Here is a 20,461-nt window from a genome sequence, read left to right as displayed (position 1 = left end):
ACGTATCAATTTATTACTCATTTTGTACAATTTTGTTCATTTTAAATACGATTTAAGTTTAATATTATTAAAATGTCAAATTGAAAATGTTAACTTTCATACCACTTTGATTGGCTACCATCCAAGCCTGTTAATATGTGTAACTTACCATTGTATTACACGTTTGTTCGTTTTATGAATAAATGATTTTAATAATTGTAAATAAATACACAATTAGATTTGTTCAGTTTTTTAGCTTTTTTATATCCCAACTTCACATCTAGGAGGATGCTTCTCTGGAACTGTTTAACACATTGCTTTAGGCTAGTCCTAGAGGGTATCGGCATTACCACATGGATAAATCCATTGGTGATTGATAAAATTTGAGCCCGGGACTTCAGGCACCGAAGTCTATCTTTAGACCAACTCTATACCTGAACATCAGCCGTATCAAGTGTTCAATAGTTTTCCCCGCTAATCCAGGGGCGCTTTTAATTCTATTTCAAATGTACAATATCATTTTAAACGTTTTAAATATTTAAGTCTATGAATAATATTAAATAATTTTTAAGTCTTTAACATTTTTTTAAACTTTGCACGCGTTACCAATCAGAAAGTCTTTAAATATTTAACCTGTCTTAAAATGATATTTCAAAAGAATTCGCACAATGATGTCAAAATTAAAAAGTAATTAAATATTTTAACTGTAAACTACCTCTCTTATTTTAAGAAAAATCAATTAATCAAACTGTGAATTTTAGTTTTAAACACGTGATAGTAGTTAAACTTTAGATTTAGTTTGTAATAATTTTATTCGTTAAAATAATAAACATCAACAATCAATCGTAACCAAAACGTGAATTATTTTAGCATATAAGCCAGACAGTAGAATACCAGTATGGTGTATTTTGAATACACCTTTTGCTGAATGTATGAATAGAATATACACTGTATTTAGTGGGTTAAATCCAAACAGTGTGCTCTGTGACAGTTTGAGTAAACAAACAAAAGATAGCTTTGAATGCAATACGCATTTTTAGCGAGGCAAACAAACACAAACTGGCAAGATCATTAGTGGATCATCAGGCTTGCACGTTGCATACTCTATGTATGAATTGATATAAAACACTATGCAATGTACAGCACAAACTTTTGACTATACTCTGAATGCGTCGTTTTTAGCAAATTTTCCTAAGGGGAAGAAGATATTACCGTAGGTGGCACGGCAACACGGCAAGACCTACACCCGTGATTTACTTAGTAATTTACATGTGTCCGTGATCACTGTAACTCCAGTAATTTTCGTCCAATTTTAATTATATACGGAAAATTTAGTGAAATTAAGTTAAATGAGGTTTTTTCCTTTTTTTCTACGCCAGTGGCATTTTACAAGAGATCAACGTGAGAATAAATTTTGCGGACGAGCCGGGAATTGAACCCGTCCCTCCCACACTGGTCAGAGACACTAACCACTAGGCCAGCAACACACCCAACGCGAGATAGAATCATAAAAACGGATTGTTATGGGGATTTCAATTTTTTAGACATATCTTTTTACAAATCGTTAACCTTAAAACATAAAATACCTGATTTTCATTCAAACAGTTTTATATTAAATGTTGATGTAATATTAAAGGTTACTAATAAAATGCCAAACAACTGTAGGGCTTACATTTATTAAGTATCATGGAGAAAATTTTATAGTTTGCTTATTAATCAGATTTAGATTTTTTATTTACTGATAACATAAAAAACACATTTTCAGTCCCTAGGAAGGTTTGGTGCTAGGTTTAAATTCATTAAATCTAATGAAGTAGATCTGATTGTGTGAGATCTCTTCATCTCACTCAATTTGAATAGGGGAACAATATGGACAAGTGTGAGGAAATATTTTAGTAAATATCCAATCAGACAACCTTGTCTGCAGGCTCGCTGAAGCATGGAGTTTGTTTTAATTTATAGAGGGATACGTTTTATTCTATTAATAATATATCAAAAATTAAATTATGCAATCTAAGGATATGAATGCTTAGTACTGTAAACAATCTTTGAAAAAGCAATTCCGCGAGCCTAATGGCTCAATCATTTATAGGGTATCCGCTATCTGCTATTGAATATCAATTTTCATTTTGTGCATCAAGTCTTGCTATGGCTGCTTCGATAATTTAATCAAAATTGAACCATTTATCAGAATGTATAGAATTTAAATGTATTTTCCATAATTTATAAAAGGTGATCTTAGCTTTTAGAAGTAGAAAATTTTATTTTTAAACATTGATTAACAGTAAATCAAAATATCATTTTACTACAGATATGTTTTTGCGGTAGCATTGCAAAATAATTTCTTGTGTCAAGTTGTCACCTAATCTCAGAGTTTTTATTAAAATCTATCACATTATTTATAAGGAATATCATATATAATATAATTTACAATAATTGTTTATAATTCACTCTATACACTTTTTGCGTAACTTTTTCGGAGTAGTTCGAAAGTGAGCTAAATTGCTAAATTCGTACACGAGAAGACAAAATTACTACGCAGCAAACCTACACAAATCAAGGCATATGAGTCAGCAAAATAAATTTTTTCCGGTTTGTGAGGAAATACTTGGAAAAGCTTTTCCCTGTTAGAGATCACATTGAATGCACTAAATCAAAAAACTCTCCACGTTCATGAAATATGATACAGCCGTTTAAAAATATATAACAATTTTAGTTGTATTTATTTACCATTTAAAGCTTTTATTTTATCACAGCAGACTTATGACAAACTTTGTTACAAATTGTAAAGCAAACAGTTTTTGATAATTATTGTTTTTTATAACATCAATTCCTATTGATTTTTTTAATTTTTTTTGCATTTCGTGTATTTTTCAAATTATATGAATATATTGCTTAACCACTTCAGTTGGTTTTTGGATAATGTTAATATTGCTGTAACGACATTGTTTTAATCTGGTGTGGTAAGTGCCTTCATAAATACTCATGCCAACGCCGCTGATACGCTGCCGTACAACATATTGTATTTTTCTTCATCGGGCAAAAGAATTACTTGATTAGGCAAATGATTTAAGGACACATTTGTAGACGTACAATGTAAATTGATCATGCTGATGCCATACTTCATCAAAGAGAACACAGTTTACCAGAATTTAATATAGTTTGTTGCAGTTTCTAAATCCTTTTTAGTATAAAAGTACCTGGGGACCGTGCTCGGTATAGTTTATTTCCATAGTAAAACAATCCGTATAAAGGAAACGTTTTATTTACCACTAATTTATTAAGATGGGATTTTTAACTTGGCAATCCACAACATATTAATTTATTTTACGGTCGATAAACCACATGTTTATAATAGCCTATACTTGCATAAACTTTGTTTTGAGACTTTGTTTTAATCAAAACAGCTGATTGATTATTTTTATTCTAATCTACTTAAAATAAATAACCTATTAAACTATTAGTTTCACTGTTAATAAAGTTTGCCAAAATTGACTCAATAATCCAGTAAATCTGTCAGAAAAAATAGGGGTTGCTGTGCAAAAGGTCGGGTAGTTCTGATTTTTGGATATGTTGTTAGTATTGGGCCCATAACATAAAATCCAAGTTATCCACCTCGAGATGCTGCCGCTCGCCGCGGGGCGCGCCACTTGTTGTCGAAATATCAAAAATATGGCAATTCCTATTGTTTTTCACTCAATCTCGCGAACCGTTGATTTTACCGAAAATTCTATATTATAACATTAAAGAAGAATAAATTTGTGACAGTTTAAGCCCAACAGCAAGTATGTAGCGTAAATAATGGTCAGAATACAGACCATCAAAATAAATAAATTTTCCAAAGCCGTATAAAAATTGTGGTTTTTTCAATATTTCCACAATATAGTTGTTTGAAGCAAACACCGTATTGATTTAGAGAGTATGCCAGTTTATTTGCTATTAATAGAAAATAAATGAAAGTATGAATAAAAATACCCCCACCTCAGCAAACCTGCAGACTAAGCGAATTTCCACTGGCTTGATTTGATTTTCACAAACCTATTTAAATAACATTAGGTTTAATTGGTGCCTAGGTTTGCTGCTACAGGAAGGGTTATATAGTATATAAAATAATAATAGTATGATAACAAACAAATAAATTTACCCAATTTTATAAAAATGTGTCTATAAATAAGGAAAAAAAACAATAATTAAAAAATTTTCGCTATTGGAATAACTTGAGGTTTTTTAATTTACATTTTTTTAATTTTCTTTGTAACCAATAACTGTAAAAAACATTTTAGTGTACTAAATTATTTGTTTTAAGCCCTACAAAATGGTTTGGAGATACATTGTAAAATTGTTGTTTTAAGGGACAAAAATACGAAAAACCCGTTCTTAACAAATAACCCCATAAAGCAACCGTTCCCATGGCCTGATCAAATCAAATCAAATCAAATCAAAATCTGTTTATTTACAAAAAGTTTTTTTACAATATATGCATATACAAAATACGAACAACAGTCACGCATATGCCGTAAAGGACCTGTGCGCGGGACGAGCTCTATTACAAATCAAATTAGAAATATTCTTAAAAATTAAAACTAAATTAATCAAAATACTATTTACAACTAAGCTATGAGACAGCTACAGGAATAGTTAATGCTAAGTAAAAGGTAGTCGAGTGAATGGAGTTGCAGTTACTAATGTCTGTACGCTAAATATTGTTTGGTGTACTTGTGTATTTATTATTGTTATGTATTGTTGTATACTGAACTGATAAGTGTCTCAAACTGATCGAGCCCAATCTCCGACGGCCAACTGCTTACCGAACGTTTATAAACTGGAAGAGATACCTGTAGATCTCTAATCTCTGATAATATATTTCTATACAAAAAATTCACAATATAAAAAGCATTGGTAAGGTTGGCAGACTTAAAAACTCGGGGTACCTGCATACCTACATTTACAGCTTTTGTGGTGGGATAGTTATGCGTGGTTGGCGTCACTATTAAATCTTGATTGGAGTATACAAGTTGATCTTGATATACAAGTAAAGTTTTGTTTAAACAGTTGACGAAAGTAATTATTGAGTGTTTTTGAATAATAAATTTGTAGGGAAACGCCTATTGAATTGAAAAGCTCTTTTAATAATTAGTTTTTGTTTGACAAACAGTGGCTTTAAAATATTACTACTAGCTCCTCCCCATACTATAATTTCATATTGAAGTACCGATTGGATAAATGCATAGTATAAAATTTTTATTTAATTAATGTTAAGAATTTCGCGTATGTTTCTGAAAACATAAATTAATTTTTTTAAGTTTTGTCTTATACTTCAATGATCATGCTTCGTGAACTCGTTATAATAAATGTAGGTTTACATGCCGAAAAACAGACCTTCAAAATATACCTTCAACGGCAAAACTACTCTTCCCAAAGCTGTCAAATGTTTATACATAAACATTTAAGCTAAGCTTTGGGTACAATACTTTCACATGAAAACAAAATAAAACCGGTTAACATAGTTAACAGTTTATTGAGGCTGAAAGATCAGGCAAATAAGATCTTCCAATTACAATCACTCTACAGATCTTCCATGCAGCGGGTAATTTTTCCACGCCAAGTGAGCCCATCTATTACAGGACATGCTGAATATGAATTGAAATACAGAATTAATATTGAAGAACACAAACAATTCACAAAGATCGGAAATTTCACTACAAGACGTACAGACAAGTTCTGGTGTGGAATTTGGTCTGCGTAAAAATAAAAGTATACATTCAGGCAATTATTGCTCGTATAAGAGTATAGGAAACCATAATAATTTCTGATAGTACAGCTGGTAGTATTATAAAAATGAAAATGAAATTAAATGAAATAATATTTTATTTCCCATTAATTATTTACAGATAAGTACATTGTATTTTTTTCTTTACTTAAATATGATACAGCAAAACATTACTAACTAGATAACAAAACAAAAATTGGTAATTATATCGACCTCCCGACCTCACGCGAAATTAAAATTTTTTTTCAAAATGGTCGAAATTTCACGCTGATTTCAAAAATGATTGTCGTTTTTTTCGGAAATGTCCCGTTTTCCCGGAAAATGGGAAAAACGGGAAAAATATGTTTTGCTCAAAACCTATGTTGTGGGTACTCAAATTATGCGGAATTTCCTCCTGAACAAGAATATGTAAATTTTATTACGATCGGACCACTATTAAGTAAAATATCACCGAAAAACGGGAAAACGGGGAAATATTTTTGCTGCTCAAACCCCATGTTGTGGGTACTTAAATTGTGCGGAATTTCATCCTGTAGAAATAATTAGGCAATAATTATTTATTACAAAATTACTGTAGAAATAAGTGAATAAAAGTGTAAAAAAAATACATTCTATAAGAAAGGAAAAAGTCTACATAGGCAGGGCCTGTGCGTAATGGTGTGTACTGCAGTTTAACTGCAGTTTTTAATAAAGCTCGTAAGCTTGAAGTAAATATATTATATTAGGTCATAACGTCTGACGCAAATCACTCAAGGCGCTTGCATCCCACTGCGTCATTTCGTGGAATTACAATAATAAGTATGCGAAGAGGTCAAACCTCTTTATTGAAACTCATTTTTAAATCTATCAAGATGCCTCAAAGGTAAGGGTTAAATCGTAAAAGGTATTTCTGGGAATTTCCACTGCGGCTCTTTTAGAAATGATTATTGAATTGAGAAACTCAGTTCGCTAGTTATTTCCACTCATCCCTTCCAATAAGTTAACGCAACTGATATGATATTTACATGTGCTAGAACTTGCTTTGGCCAAATGTATCTTAATAAAACCATCTTTTTCATGTTATCTTTTTCATGTTATGTGTTACTGTATATCTTTGTAAAGGAAGTTAATCAATAAAAATTAAAAAATTAAATGAAATTTTTCTGGTTTGGAGTGCTCTTAATATTGTGTAAAAGTATTTTTCAATCTGCAACTATTTGTTAATTTAATTTTAGTTATATTTATAATTTTAGTCAGTTTTCTACTATTAACTTTAATCCTTTCAAGTATTGTTTTAATTTTAATTTGGAATTAAATTAAATGTAACCTGAAAATGGATCACCAACTTTTTACGGATCGAAAATCAAAAACATTTTCAACAGATTTAACTCAAATAATGCAATATCAAAAGTACTCTCCACCTAAAAATGATTTACCAAGAATAACCGAAATTTAAAAATACACTATTACCTAAAATACTTTCTTTTGCATCGACATATCTGCTACATAAGAAACATAAGAATAAAGCCTTCTTAAGATTTTTTTTGCTAAATTTTGCACAATTAAAATATTTTAATCACTTTAAAGTATTATGACGTAAGCTTTTCGAAACCAAACAGAGCTATGTAAAAGTTATTTATAGTACAAATGTAAATCTTACAATATGTTCAAAGGGATAAGATACATCATCGTTATCATTATCAGTTTGCTTTAGTGATATTTTTCTGAAATTTTACCGTATATCAAACAATATCAATGCCCAATTAAATTACATGTAAATACAAAGGTTGGTAAATTAATTCCACAAATAATTAGGCAAATTAGCAAGAGACAATGTGTCCAAACAACACCCACTTTAAATTAAAATAACTTAGAAATAAAAATTTTACTAATTTTTTATTCTAAATAGCCTTGAAGACTTAGTGACTAAGATTTAGGAAATCACTAACTTTTTACACTGAGACCACAAACTACTACCTGGAACTGTTAGATTGTGAAACCAAACTACTTGGCTATTGGAAACAGTACAAATGCCGTTGTCGGTCAAGGATGTTCTGTTTACTAGGAATCCGTTTGTTCTGAGAATAGAATATACGCCAGAAAAATAATAAAGATAACAATAAAACATGAATCACCAGTTGTTTGCGTTCAATGTAATCGAAAATTTCTAAAATTATCCAAAGCGTGTGAATATTCTGTATTTATAATCTAATTAAGTAAATACACGTGAAGAGAAGATTTGTTTAATTTCGTCAGCCTCACCTTGTAATGCATAGACTATACCTTATATTTTAACAGACTTTAGTGGGCTTATACACAAACTATCTAGCAATAATGGGAACATCGATACACTCTATATATACCTGAAAGGTTTTATTACTTAAGTTCAAAGGTTCATGTGCACAAGTGGTATTTTCTTACATTCTCTACCTCTCTGTCTCTGAACAGATGTAGTAAAAGTAATAATTATATTTTTACAATGTTGGTACCATCTCTAAGAAATGTTTCGCATTTTATTTTACATATTAGTCATTTAGATTAGTGCATCAATAATAATCTGTTTGTAACTGACAAATGTACGGTAAGACATTTTAAAAGTGTTATTAACAAACAAAAATTACTAATGGTTTATGTGACTCTGACAAGAGTGATTGTTTCCAAGGTGAAGATAGGTTAAAGAATGAGGGTAAGTGAATTATATATCCTCGTCAGTGCATAAATAAGCTGATTCTCTTAGCCATCAACACAAAACACAAACAACCTAAACTATCTAAAAACGATTACGACACACAATAAGCGCTACACATTAACCGTTTTACTATTAGGTACTAGCACAATACCTCGTAATTTTCGGAAAGTGGTTAGTAAAATAACATTAACTATATCTTAGACAGTACGAGGAATTATTTCAAAAATGGCTCCAACGATTTCTAATAAATTATTAGAATACCTTAGTCTTTCTGTATTAATTTAGGTAGTGTGCCATTCCAACAAACTTGACAAACTATTGTATAGTGTGTGATTTTTCATGCCTGTATAGAGTAAAAAAATCTTTCGATATTTTGTATTTATTTTATAAGATAATAATGAGAATAAATTTGAATCAAGTTAGTAATAAATCAAGCGAAATTGTATGAACAAAATACAAATACACTAGGATATTAAATAAGCACAATAGCAGATATGTATATTCAAATTAATTTTATGCAACTAACTGTTTTATGCGATGGTAATCTAAATCATAAAGCAGAGTAAGAGATACGTGACTCGAGCAGAGTGTGCAGAATTACATAACCAATTATCTAGAGCGGGTCTTATGATACAATCCTGATATTGAGGCTTTGGTTTCATGTGGTAAGCAACTAAATTATAAAGTTGAACGGGTGAACCGAATTGTCGAGAAATGTTATTCTAGGGATGATTGTGAATATTTTCCATCGCAAATAGTGAAAGAAAGTTTTCACGGCGTTTTGAGGTCTGGAATTCGATACAGTCTTAAACTTCCGAAATTATTTAGGTACATAGGAAGATTATTACACAGTAAAAAGTTTAAATTTACAAAATAAATATCAGTAATCCCTCAAACAATATAGACTTAGGACCTACCACCATAACAAGTTAACAAACAAAAAAAACTGCTTTAAATAAACAGTGTCCCTAATCCCATTAAATGCAAATTGGGTGTAGGCATAAGGGTTTGGATCAATGTTTATAAATGTTATATCATAAACAGGAAAAATAATGATCTCTTTAAATCATAAAGCTAGATTGTTTATAAACTGAATAAATGGTAAACGGATTCACCATATGCTCCCTCGTCCCTTTTTGGTAAGGTTAGGTGAAGTAAGGATAGCTATTTAATTAAGTTTGTGATAAAATAAACCATAAACATTTTAAAAATTTTATACAGTAGCTAATTTGGATATTTAATTTTTAATATTCACTTTGTTTTTCTAATTAACAGCGAATATTTTTTATTTGATATTTAAAGTGCATTTTTAGAACTAAAAGTTATTAGCTTCTGCATTTATCTCATTTATTTTATGCTTGCAATTTATAAAACAAATAGAGTTAACCTTAAAATAATTTTTAATTACGTAGATATTTTCTTATATTAAAATATGATGCAATATTTTACAAAAATCTTTTTAATTCTTGAGATCAATTCGTATTAATAGCATTACAGGTCCCCTAATGAACACCCCTCTTTCTCTCTATCTCTCTCTACACACAGTTGGTAGATTATGAAACCAAACTCTTGTTTGGACCATCCAGACAGTGAAAGCGCCGAAGGTCGAAAGAGGCTCTCTATTTAAAACAAACTGAAAGTGAAATTTCCAACTCCAAATTGACACTACCGGGTTTGGTTAGGAAGTTGTAAAACATTGAAAGGAAGAGTCCACTAAAAGAAAAATTGTATACTACTGTTGCAGCAAACTGTATACTAACCGACATTACAGTTGCTTCATTTAATAATAATTAAACTATGTCAAATTAAAAAAATCTTATCCTTATGCCTAAGTTTAAATAATATCGTAGGACTAAACTAAAACTTAAGTTTCCTGCTACAGTGTACCCCCAAATGTGTTTACATTTTTAATGCCTAGTATGAAATTAAGAGATTTCCAGTAGAAGAGAAACACTATGTTTAAATATTACAAGGTGGAATATAGCTTCTTTCCACAATTCATATGAATGATCACTATAACTTATTCAGAAAGTATAAAATTAGTTGTAAGGCTAGGGCCACCACTTGGCGAAACGCGGTGTCTTAGTGTGGCCGCCTCCATTTAATTTAATGCTACCTTTGACTAAAAAATGCTACGTACTTTCATTCATTGTCGCCGCGACAAATTCACCAAGTGTGGCCCAAGCCTTGTAATTATTGTTCATTTGGCTCTTAACAAAATATCCTGACTAATGAAACAGCTGAACGTAGTCAGTAACAAAGCTACACAGATCATCTCACTCCATTCTATACTCACCTTGCATTCATTTTCAGCTTAAAATATGCATTAACTATTAAAAAGGTACTGTCTTACACAATTTATTATTCATAAAATAGTAAAAAATAAATTAACCACACACGGTTTGTCCTATAGTACGTCTATATGATTCTATTTTCTCCATGTAAGCAATTTTTACTTAAAACAGGTTGTCCTCTCAGATTAGCTCGGAAACAATTTGGCGGCAGAAACTTCACTCTTTCGCTTGATCAATGAATCTCATACATTTTCGGCATTTGAAAAAAGCCAACTGTATACAGTTAAACCCATACAAAAAGCTGATTATTCTCTTACATTACGTATCACTGCTAGTTGTTTAATTAATTCAATGAAGTACGTCCAAATTACAGAAAGACAGCTTAATTTGTACAAGATGGTGAGATTGTTTACACGAATGAGTCTTAAAACAATGCAAATATAGACATTATTTGAGTACAGACTTATTTCAAAATAAATCAAATTTATGTTTTACATATTTTTGTTTGCATTCCATATTTAACCTTAATAAACACATCCCAAACAAGTACTAACAGCAACTAAACTTTAATAATAAATTAATCAAGTTTACATTTTACAGCACCCATATTCGAAGATGACCGACATTCTTCGGCACTCCCTCCGTCTCCAGATCATGTACAAACGCAGGTCTGACGGCACCATGACGGTGGGAGGGGGGGGGGGGAGAGGTCGAAGGTGAAAGAAAGTGCCAAGTAGAAGATGACATCACCAGAGTCACCGGATCGCTTTTCTCTCCGCTCTGCATATCCGGCGAGATGGCCTACATCCGGTATAAGTCCAATTGGTCATTGTTCATTGTGTAACTGAAGAAAGAAACTGTCTAGGGGTAAGGTTTAGGGTATGATGTAATTTTCACGAAATAACCTTAGTGTTAGCTTGTGAAATTGACTTTTGGTTGGTGGATGTCCCATCTATTTAGGTCAGCTGTTTGTTTTGAAATGAGCATAATTGAGTGGACCACACCACTGTTAGCGTAATGATACTGTGTAAATTAATTATAGTTCCCTCAATTTTAGTGAATTTCCCAAATATAGGGAATAGACTATTAACATAGGTCTTTTAGTAATACGTAGACCTGGGACCGATTTACTTTTTCTATTTGAGTCTCCAGAACCAATAATACCATCCGTCAAATTCATATAGTTCGCGAAACAACATAGTATGATTATGGGAACTGGGAGTAAACGGTAAAATTTGATTTCCTTATTTTTGACCTAAAAACAGAAAATATTGCAACAGGAGATTTAAAAAAAATTGTATATTGACGCGTTGTTGTACACCTATGGTTACAGAGAACAACACTGTAAACTTAAAATTCCCTTTTTATTCTCATAGAGAATAAATCAATTTTGTAGTTTCCTTCTTTAGTGATATTATCTTACCAACTTTGGCCAATTTGTTTACTTCATACAAAGCTATTAACATCCCAATAAAAAAAACACAATTTATTGCCTTCCCTGAAGCATCAAATTTCAGCTGATCATGCAGCAGTCATATTTCACTTTTACAATTAATTGCAAACATAATCAGCTGTGTTAAAAATAAAGTCGCTGACATGATTTGTTTGGAATTAGAGCCAACTGCGTATTCTTACGGAAATTCTATATTACTTCTACAAATTTACAGAAATATATTTTAAATTGTCCTCGAACGACTAGGAGCGATGACGTCACGTCGAATGCACGCGCCTTCGCCTTGAGCTATCAAATTTCGCCATCTGTTCCACTCTACAAGTTTCCCAGTAGAAAACCGATCAGCTGATTACGGGGAAGACCAGCTGACTGGAATTGTAACTTCGCAACTGAGACCTGACACACATATTGTCTGAAACAGCTGAAAATACAAAAACATTGACCAATCAATTTTAAATATTTGAGCCGCATATTATAAATAGTTGAGTTTCTCTTATGACTGTTGATAAAAGGGTACTCTATATCAAGGCTATGTACATCTGTAGCCCTGACTCCATATTCTCATGCCGTTGCAGGTTGTAGGATAAAAATAGCCAGCAAACCTGTAGAGTGTAGACTAAGCGAATTTCCGTTTGCCTGATTTGATTTTCACTTAAATCTATTTAAATAACATTGGGTAACGATTACCAATGTTTAATGTTACAGAGATGGTAATAAAGTTCGTTTTTTGTAAAATATTGATAGCTAAGTAAAAAAATGACAAGTTCAAAACAAACAAGCAAATTACAGCAGCTTACTTATTCTCCTTCAAAATAACATGGGAATTTAAAATTTACCATTTTTAAATATTCTCTGTGCCCAATAACCGTACAAAAACACTTGAATATACTACTTTATTTTGTCTGGCTCTTCAAAATGGTTTAAAGAGAAACATGAAAATTCTATATTTTGATATTCATAATTGAGAAAACCCAATTTTTACCCCACTTTTTCAATCTATTTACAATTACTATATTTGAAATTTCTTCGTAATTAATAACCGAATAAAAACGCTTCGATATACTAAATTATTTGTTTTTTAGCCCTTCAAAATTTCTTGAAGATAAATCGGGAAATGTTGTGATTTCAGGGTCAAAAATGGGAAAACTTATTTTCATCCTATAAAACGAAAAAACCGTTACCCATATGTACAAACCGTTATATGTGTTACCGCTCCCATGGTCATATGTAAAAATGATTCAGAGCCCTGAAAAGGAGATTAACATGCTGGTTCGTGAACTTGTTTGATTAAACGTAGGGTTACACGTTTGTACCAAATTTCGTCGATATGATTATTTTTACTCGAGTTATCGCGCTAACAGACAAACAAGTAGATCGAGAACACACGACAAAACGACGAAAAATGATCCTCAATGGGAGAGTTCTTATTCATATCGTTGAATGGGAACCTCGAATGTTGTTGACTTGGTGAAAATACGCTTATGTGGTTGACAGGCGAGAATACACTGGTTGATAATGCATCTCATCCCAGTGCAATTTTTTACAAGACAACTTCGCTATGGAGTACTATACTTATTTTTTGTATTATTTTGTTTTAATGAAAATATCTTGATGCCTCTTATCTAAAAAAGTAGGATATGGTTTTATTGGTTATAACCGAACAATATCTATATTATAGTCCTCCAGGACATAACTACAATAAATGTTGATCATAAAACATTTAAATTTTATGATATTTTGTACTTGGATTTGAAGGAGAAATATTCGTTAGCCTGTTGATTTATCAACCAAAATACACTGAGTTAGCTGTAGCATATTCTTTTTTCTAATAACATTACAGTATCTCATAATATGAATTATTTTAGATACCCAAGTCAGCTGGTTTAGTGAGCGCTAAGCTTAAGTCCAGATGGCCCAGGATCAATATTCTTGACGAAGCTTTCATATGAGTGATAAGGAAGTAACCATTTGTTTCTTAGCCTACTTTAACCTAGTCTTCTTATTTACAAAACATAAACAAACTGTATTATCAAATTGGCACAAACTTTCTTCCATTAGAAGAAAGCCACCCTATACCGGATATGCGATGGGTGTAACTTTGATAATAGGTAAAATAACAAAAATATTAAAAGCTTTAAAACCGTAATTTTTACAGCACTAGGGGTTGTTCAATTCATTTTAGAGTTAAAAGGAACATAAAATACTAGTTTTTATAAATACAGGGTTTTCATAAATGAATGGTGCAGTTTTGAATGCTTATAAAATAATTACTGTGCGAGGTAGAAAAAAATGGTTGGCACCTCTGAATTCTTCAGCTCATTTAGTTTTATTACTCTGTCTTAGAAAACAGCTGTTTCATTGTTGTTGGTTAAATTGTGCAATAACCTCAAATATTCGATTCTGATCAAAAAACATGTTTTCTGATCAAGAGAAAGCCAAGTGTGTGCTGTTGTTGAGTGAATTAAGGTCTGTTGTTTTAGTTCAAAGGGCTTTTAGGGGATTATTTAACAAAGCTCCACCTCACAGAAATAACATTACGCGTTGGAGTAAACAATTCGTAGAAACTGGATCGGTATAAAAACGGAAGACTTCTGGGAGACCGCCTGTATCAGAGGTAACAATTCAAAACGTTAGCGAATCCTGTCTTAGAAGTCCAAAAAAATCTCTTCCACGTCGGAGTCTGGAGCTTGGAATCCCAGTGACAACTCTGCATAAAATTTTGCATAAAAGGCTGCATTTTCATGCGTATAAAATTCAACTGTTGCATGTTATCAAACCGAATGATAAAAATAAACGTGTGGAGTATGCAACTTACATCTTAAATCAGATTGAAGAAAATGAATCATTTTTAAATGATGTAATGTTTTTAGATGAAGCAACTTTTCATGTTAATGGGTGTGTTAATAGACACAACGTTCGAATTTGGGGTTTTCAACGTCCTCATGAGATCATCGAAAAAATCCGAGACACACCAAAAGTAAACGTCTGGTGTGGACTGACTAAAAACCAAGTAATTGGACCTTTTTTCTTTGCCGAGAAAAGTGTTAATGGTAATGTGTAGCTGGATATGCTAGAAAATTTTTGTTTTTCCTCAAATTGACGAGTTTGATAATGTCAATATGATGTATTTTCAACAAGATGGAGCACCAGCCCATTATAAGGACTTCGTTCGTGTTGCTTTGAATAACAAGTTTGAACAAAGATGGATAGGTCGAGGTGGCCCAATAGCATGGCCTCCTAGAAGCCCGGATTTGACTCCATGCGATTTTTTCCTGTGGGGATACGTAAAAAACATCGTATATTCTCAGAAAATCCGTGATGTTGCTCATTTAAAGGAAAGGATTTATGAGGCAGTATCATCGGTTACAAGAGACATGCTGCACAGCGTATGGGCCGAGATCGACCATAGATTAGATGTCTGCAGAGCTATCGGTGGTGGACACATTGAAATGTAAAATGCATCAGTATATAAAACTGTTTTTAATGGAGATTCTAATGAAATAAATATTTTTAATGTACTTTATATAGTTTTCTTTTAATTTAAAGTTAAAATTGCACCATTCATTTATGAAAACCCTGTATGATTTGAGAACTTTTTTCTGTAAATCAAATTTGTCAATTATTTTATGGGTTTTATCAGGAAATAGCCATAAAAGAAATTACAAACACTCACACTCCATATCACTTTATAAACCACATCTTTGTTTCTTAGGCCCAAACCGGTATTTCCCTAAAAAAAGTCGTAAATTCCAACAAAAACAATACTTTCTCAATATACTATTTTAAGGGGAAAAAGTAAAAGAACACGTCTCTCAGTTCAAGAGAAGCTTCTCTGTCCCAAAGAACTCTCTCCATTAAATGCCATTTAATAAATATTTACAAGGAAGAAACAGTATGAAAGGTACAGTGTAAGTTCTATCTCTCATGATATTAATATTTTGTCACTAGTCAACAAAAATATAGTTTATTGTTTACTTAGTGTTACAAAAGTCAAGACGAGACTTTCCTAAACGTGTATTAAATAATATATTAGGTCTTCCTTTAGAATGTTACATCACTTCAAGAAACCTCTAACATAAAGCTTTTCAACCACTTTCTCTTCGAAATAGCTTGCTCATACAACAAAGACAAAGCTAACTACACTTTTGCAAACCAGGAAATTTTAAAATTCACAATATTTCCGGTTCACATAGTTATTCGCACACAAAGTAGTAGTTTTGTTAGTCAACTAGAGGGGTAACTGGGAGAAACTTTCTTGTGAGGAGGAGACATTTATCATTGGCAGTTGGCAACAATGAGGCTGTCAACAGCTGATTGGCTCTAGCACTCAGCTGATCTCTCAAGATAATGCGGAAGTTTGCAAATTTTGTGTTTTCTTCATCTTTGCTCTTTCAAGAAGAACTTTTTTTTAAAGGAACTGTGAAAAAATATCTTAAAATATTAAAATGTGACGAAGAAAATTAAGGTAAGATTATTGATAAATAATTGGTTTCTTTTCAGGAAGTAAGTATATTAAAATATTACCATGAGAATTGGGTTTTAATAGAGGATTCCATACATACTTCATTAAATAAATAGTAACTAATCAGTTAAAGTGCATCAATTATTAAAATACATATTCGAATGTTGTAAAGCACTAGGATTGTCATAAATAGTATGACAGTGGAAATTAAAAATGTATTGCTGAAACTTTATTATAATAGTTTATTAACATTATATTAAACAGCTCTTGTAATACTTCGTTAAACCAACAAAAGCCAAAGCTCCATTGTACTCTGGAGCTAATATTGGAGGCTGATTGACTCAGAAACAATTTTGACTGATGCAGTTCGGATCAAATTGCACCAATCAGGTTAAGGGGAATTGCGTTCAGGCAATCAATTACGTGTAATGTTACGTTATTAAAGAGATAATTGTTGATAATTTATATAGAAATTACGAAGAACACAAGTAAACTTTAAACAAAGAAGTATATTCGGTTGGGTATAAGCACAGCTAATGCTATGGTAAATGTTTACGAAACTACGTAAAGAGAAAACCCCACGTCCGGGAAACGGTAAACAGTACTGCAGCTACTGCAACCAAAGTAAAAATTATACATCATTAGAAGCGGGAAATTTGCCAAACACTGGCAAACGCATTCAGAAGAGTTCGAACTTTCACGTGACTGCAAATAACGCAGAGTGTGTCAATAACATTGCAATCTTTGCCAGGTACTTACTGATGTATTTCATTGAAAAAAGAAAGTTCAACTAATTGTATAAAAAAGGAAACAGCACACAGAAACCTACGTTTACAGCATTTCAATCTTTTCCAGAGTCTGGCCCAAGCGTGTTAGTGTCACTTACTACTAAGTGTGTTAGTAGTAAGTAGTGTAGTGTCAGTCAGTCATTAGTCGTCTCGATGTGTATCAAATCATAGTAGGCTAACAGATGTGAAGTCAAGATGGCGGGAGATGAAGGTGACACGGATAATGTATGTCCTTGCTGTAATATTATGGTAGTTGACAGTGATAATGCAATTGAATGTGAAGGATTCTGTAATAAATGGCACCATTGTTTGTGTGTCGGCATCTCAGATGAGGAGTATGGCAGTATAAACTCATTGAATGACAAGGTAAAGTGGTATTGCATGTTGTGCTCACGGAAAATTGACAAGTTATTAAATAAAGTTTGTGACTTTGAGGATTTTATAACCCTCAATACAATGGTAAAGAAGTTAATAAATTTCAACAAGGAATTAACTAATGATAATGTTTTGATACATCAGAAGATTGAAGAGTTATCACTTGAAAATGTGAGGTTAGGAGGAGAACTGGTGGGGTTAAAGGAGCAAATAGGCGGGAAACAGGATACTCTGAGTAATCCTATAGACAATCATAGTGTTTCAGGCATAAATAACCATGTTGAAGATAACCCTGGTAGCTGTAATGTAGAAATGGTTGAAAGCTCAGGGAATGGCCATAATACTTCCCAAGATAGGTCTAAGCCTATGACACCCAATTTTTCCCAGGGAAACCAGCATGATGTAAATGATAAAGGTAGGAGAGTATACACAAATTCTAACATGGGTTGGAACAAAGGAAATAGAGGAAGGCAAAACAAACAAGGTCACTTTGATAGGACTAATGCTCGCAAGCAGGTGACATGGCCAAATAGGCCTATAGCATCCAATACTATGGACAACAACACGGTAAGTAGGCCGAACTCTGTTACAGGTAGTGTACGAGCTAATGTGCATAATGTAAATGTTACCGAAGAAAAAAATATTAAATCAAGCTACAGTAGTGTTTTGAAGAGTAATGTCGTTCGTGGTACCAAACAGGTAGTTGACGGTACTGTACTAAAGCCTGCTAAAAAACTGTTTTGGCTGTTTTTATCTGGTTTTGACCCGTCTGTGGAAGGTAATGCTATTCTATCGTACCTTATAGACCTTATCGTGAGAAGTTGAACACACGATACAATACTTATAGCTCTTTTAAACTTGGTGTACCTGGTAATGTGAGTGAGGAGCTTATGCACCCAAATTTATGGCCTGAAGGCTGTGTTATTGGTAAGTATCGTACACCTAGAAACAGGTCTGGTGTTTGGACTCGTGAAAACCGTTTTTTAAATCAGAACCAACAACCTATGGATGCAACGTAGATAGGCCTACTGCACATATAAAGGGACTAGTGTTTACTGTTGCTCACTGGAATGTTCAAGGTGTTACTGGAACTAGTAAAATTGATGAATTAATAAACTTGGATGAGAAATACAATTTAAGTGTTCTATGTATATGTGAACATTGGATTGGGAACCTTGATAACCTTTCTAACTTAAACATACCTGGTTTTTCACTTGCCAGTTCCTATGTTAGACCTTTAGAAAATAGGGGTGGAACTGCCATTTTTGTTAAGTCGCATATTATTTCTGAAGAATTAACTTATCTTGTGGACCTATCAATAAAAAATGTCTGTGAGGTTGCGGCAATTTTTATTAAGGATATGAACATTATCTGCATTGAGATCTACCGAGTACCTGATGAGACGAACTTCGAAAGTTTCTTGGAATGTATGTACAGAATTTTAAGTCTTTTAAGTAGTAGAAATAAGTCCAATGCTTCAATAATTTTGTGTTCCGATTATAATGTAGATATATTGTCAAGTAGTGTTAAAAAATATGTTGTTGATAACCTCTTAATCAGTTTTAATTTGAGGAATACTATATTTGAGGTTACCAGACCAAGTTTTGGCGGTGAAATCGGGGGAACTTGCATTGATAACATATCAGTATCGGTGCATCCTGAAAGGATTGATAAGGCTTTTGTTGAGCCTATGGTTGTGTCAGATCATCATGCTCTAATTCTTAGGGCTAAGTTGGATGTCACTGAAAGCAGTAATTTAGATAGAAAAGCACAATGTGCTCCCTCAATTACTAGACCTATACCTGATTTAAATGTATTTTATTTTAGTACCTTATTAAGTAAGGTTAATTGGTTATTTTTGTACAGTTTGAGTAGCTTAGATGAAAAGTTTGAATATTTCTTCGAGACATTTATGAACATTGTTGATATAGCTTTCCCAGTCAAGATTAAAAAAGCTGTTAGTAAAAGGTCAAAAAATAAATTTAAGTGGTTCAATAATGATTTAGCTGTGTTAAAAGAAAAGTGTCTTTTGATGTATCACCGTTTTAAAACAACTGGGTGCATAGAGTATAGAGATAATTATAATAGGCTTAAGCGTGAATATAAAAAAGCAGTTAGAAAGGCAAAATTAGCCTATAATTCCAATAGAGTGCAAAATGCCTGCAATAAACCCAAGGAAATTTGGTCTATTGTAAATGAGGGCCTGAACAAAAATGAGAAACCAATAGCTGATGGTAACCATTTGAACTTAGATTGTTCAAAGTTTAATGACAATTTTATGAACTCCGTAAAAGCTACTGTCCTAAGTGTTCCTAAGTCAAATAAAGGTGTACAATTTTATCTGGATAAACTCAATATAAATGGGGTACAGAATAAGTTTACCTTTTGTAATGTGTCAGTTGAACATGTATATAGTGCAATTAACTCGTTAAGCGATAGTCTCTGTCTAGATGTATATTTTATTAATTCTTTAATTTTAAAACTTGCTGCACCATACATTGTAGAAGTGCTTTCATATTTGTTTAATTCATGTATTGATGAGGGTGTTGTTCCACAATGTTTAAAGTTTGTAAAAGTGATACCTGTGTTTAAGAAAGGCTGTAAAGAAAATTATGACAGCTACCGCCCTATATCAATTATCCCAGCTTTATCTAAGGTTTTTGAGTTCTTGT

Source organism: Macrosteles quadrilineatus, unplaced genomic scaffold (assembly GCF_028750875.1).
Source record: "Macrosteles quadrilineatus isolate MER2022 unplaced genomic scaffold, UCM_ALF_1.0 Scaffold_8__2_contigs__length_117827958, whole genome shotgun sequence".
Classification (NCBI taxonomy): domain Eukaryota; kingdom Metazoa; phylum Arthropoda; class Insecta; order Hemiptera; family Cicadellidae; genus Macrosteles; species Macrosteles quadrilineatus.
Note: the sequence above shows the minus strand (reverse complement) of the source record.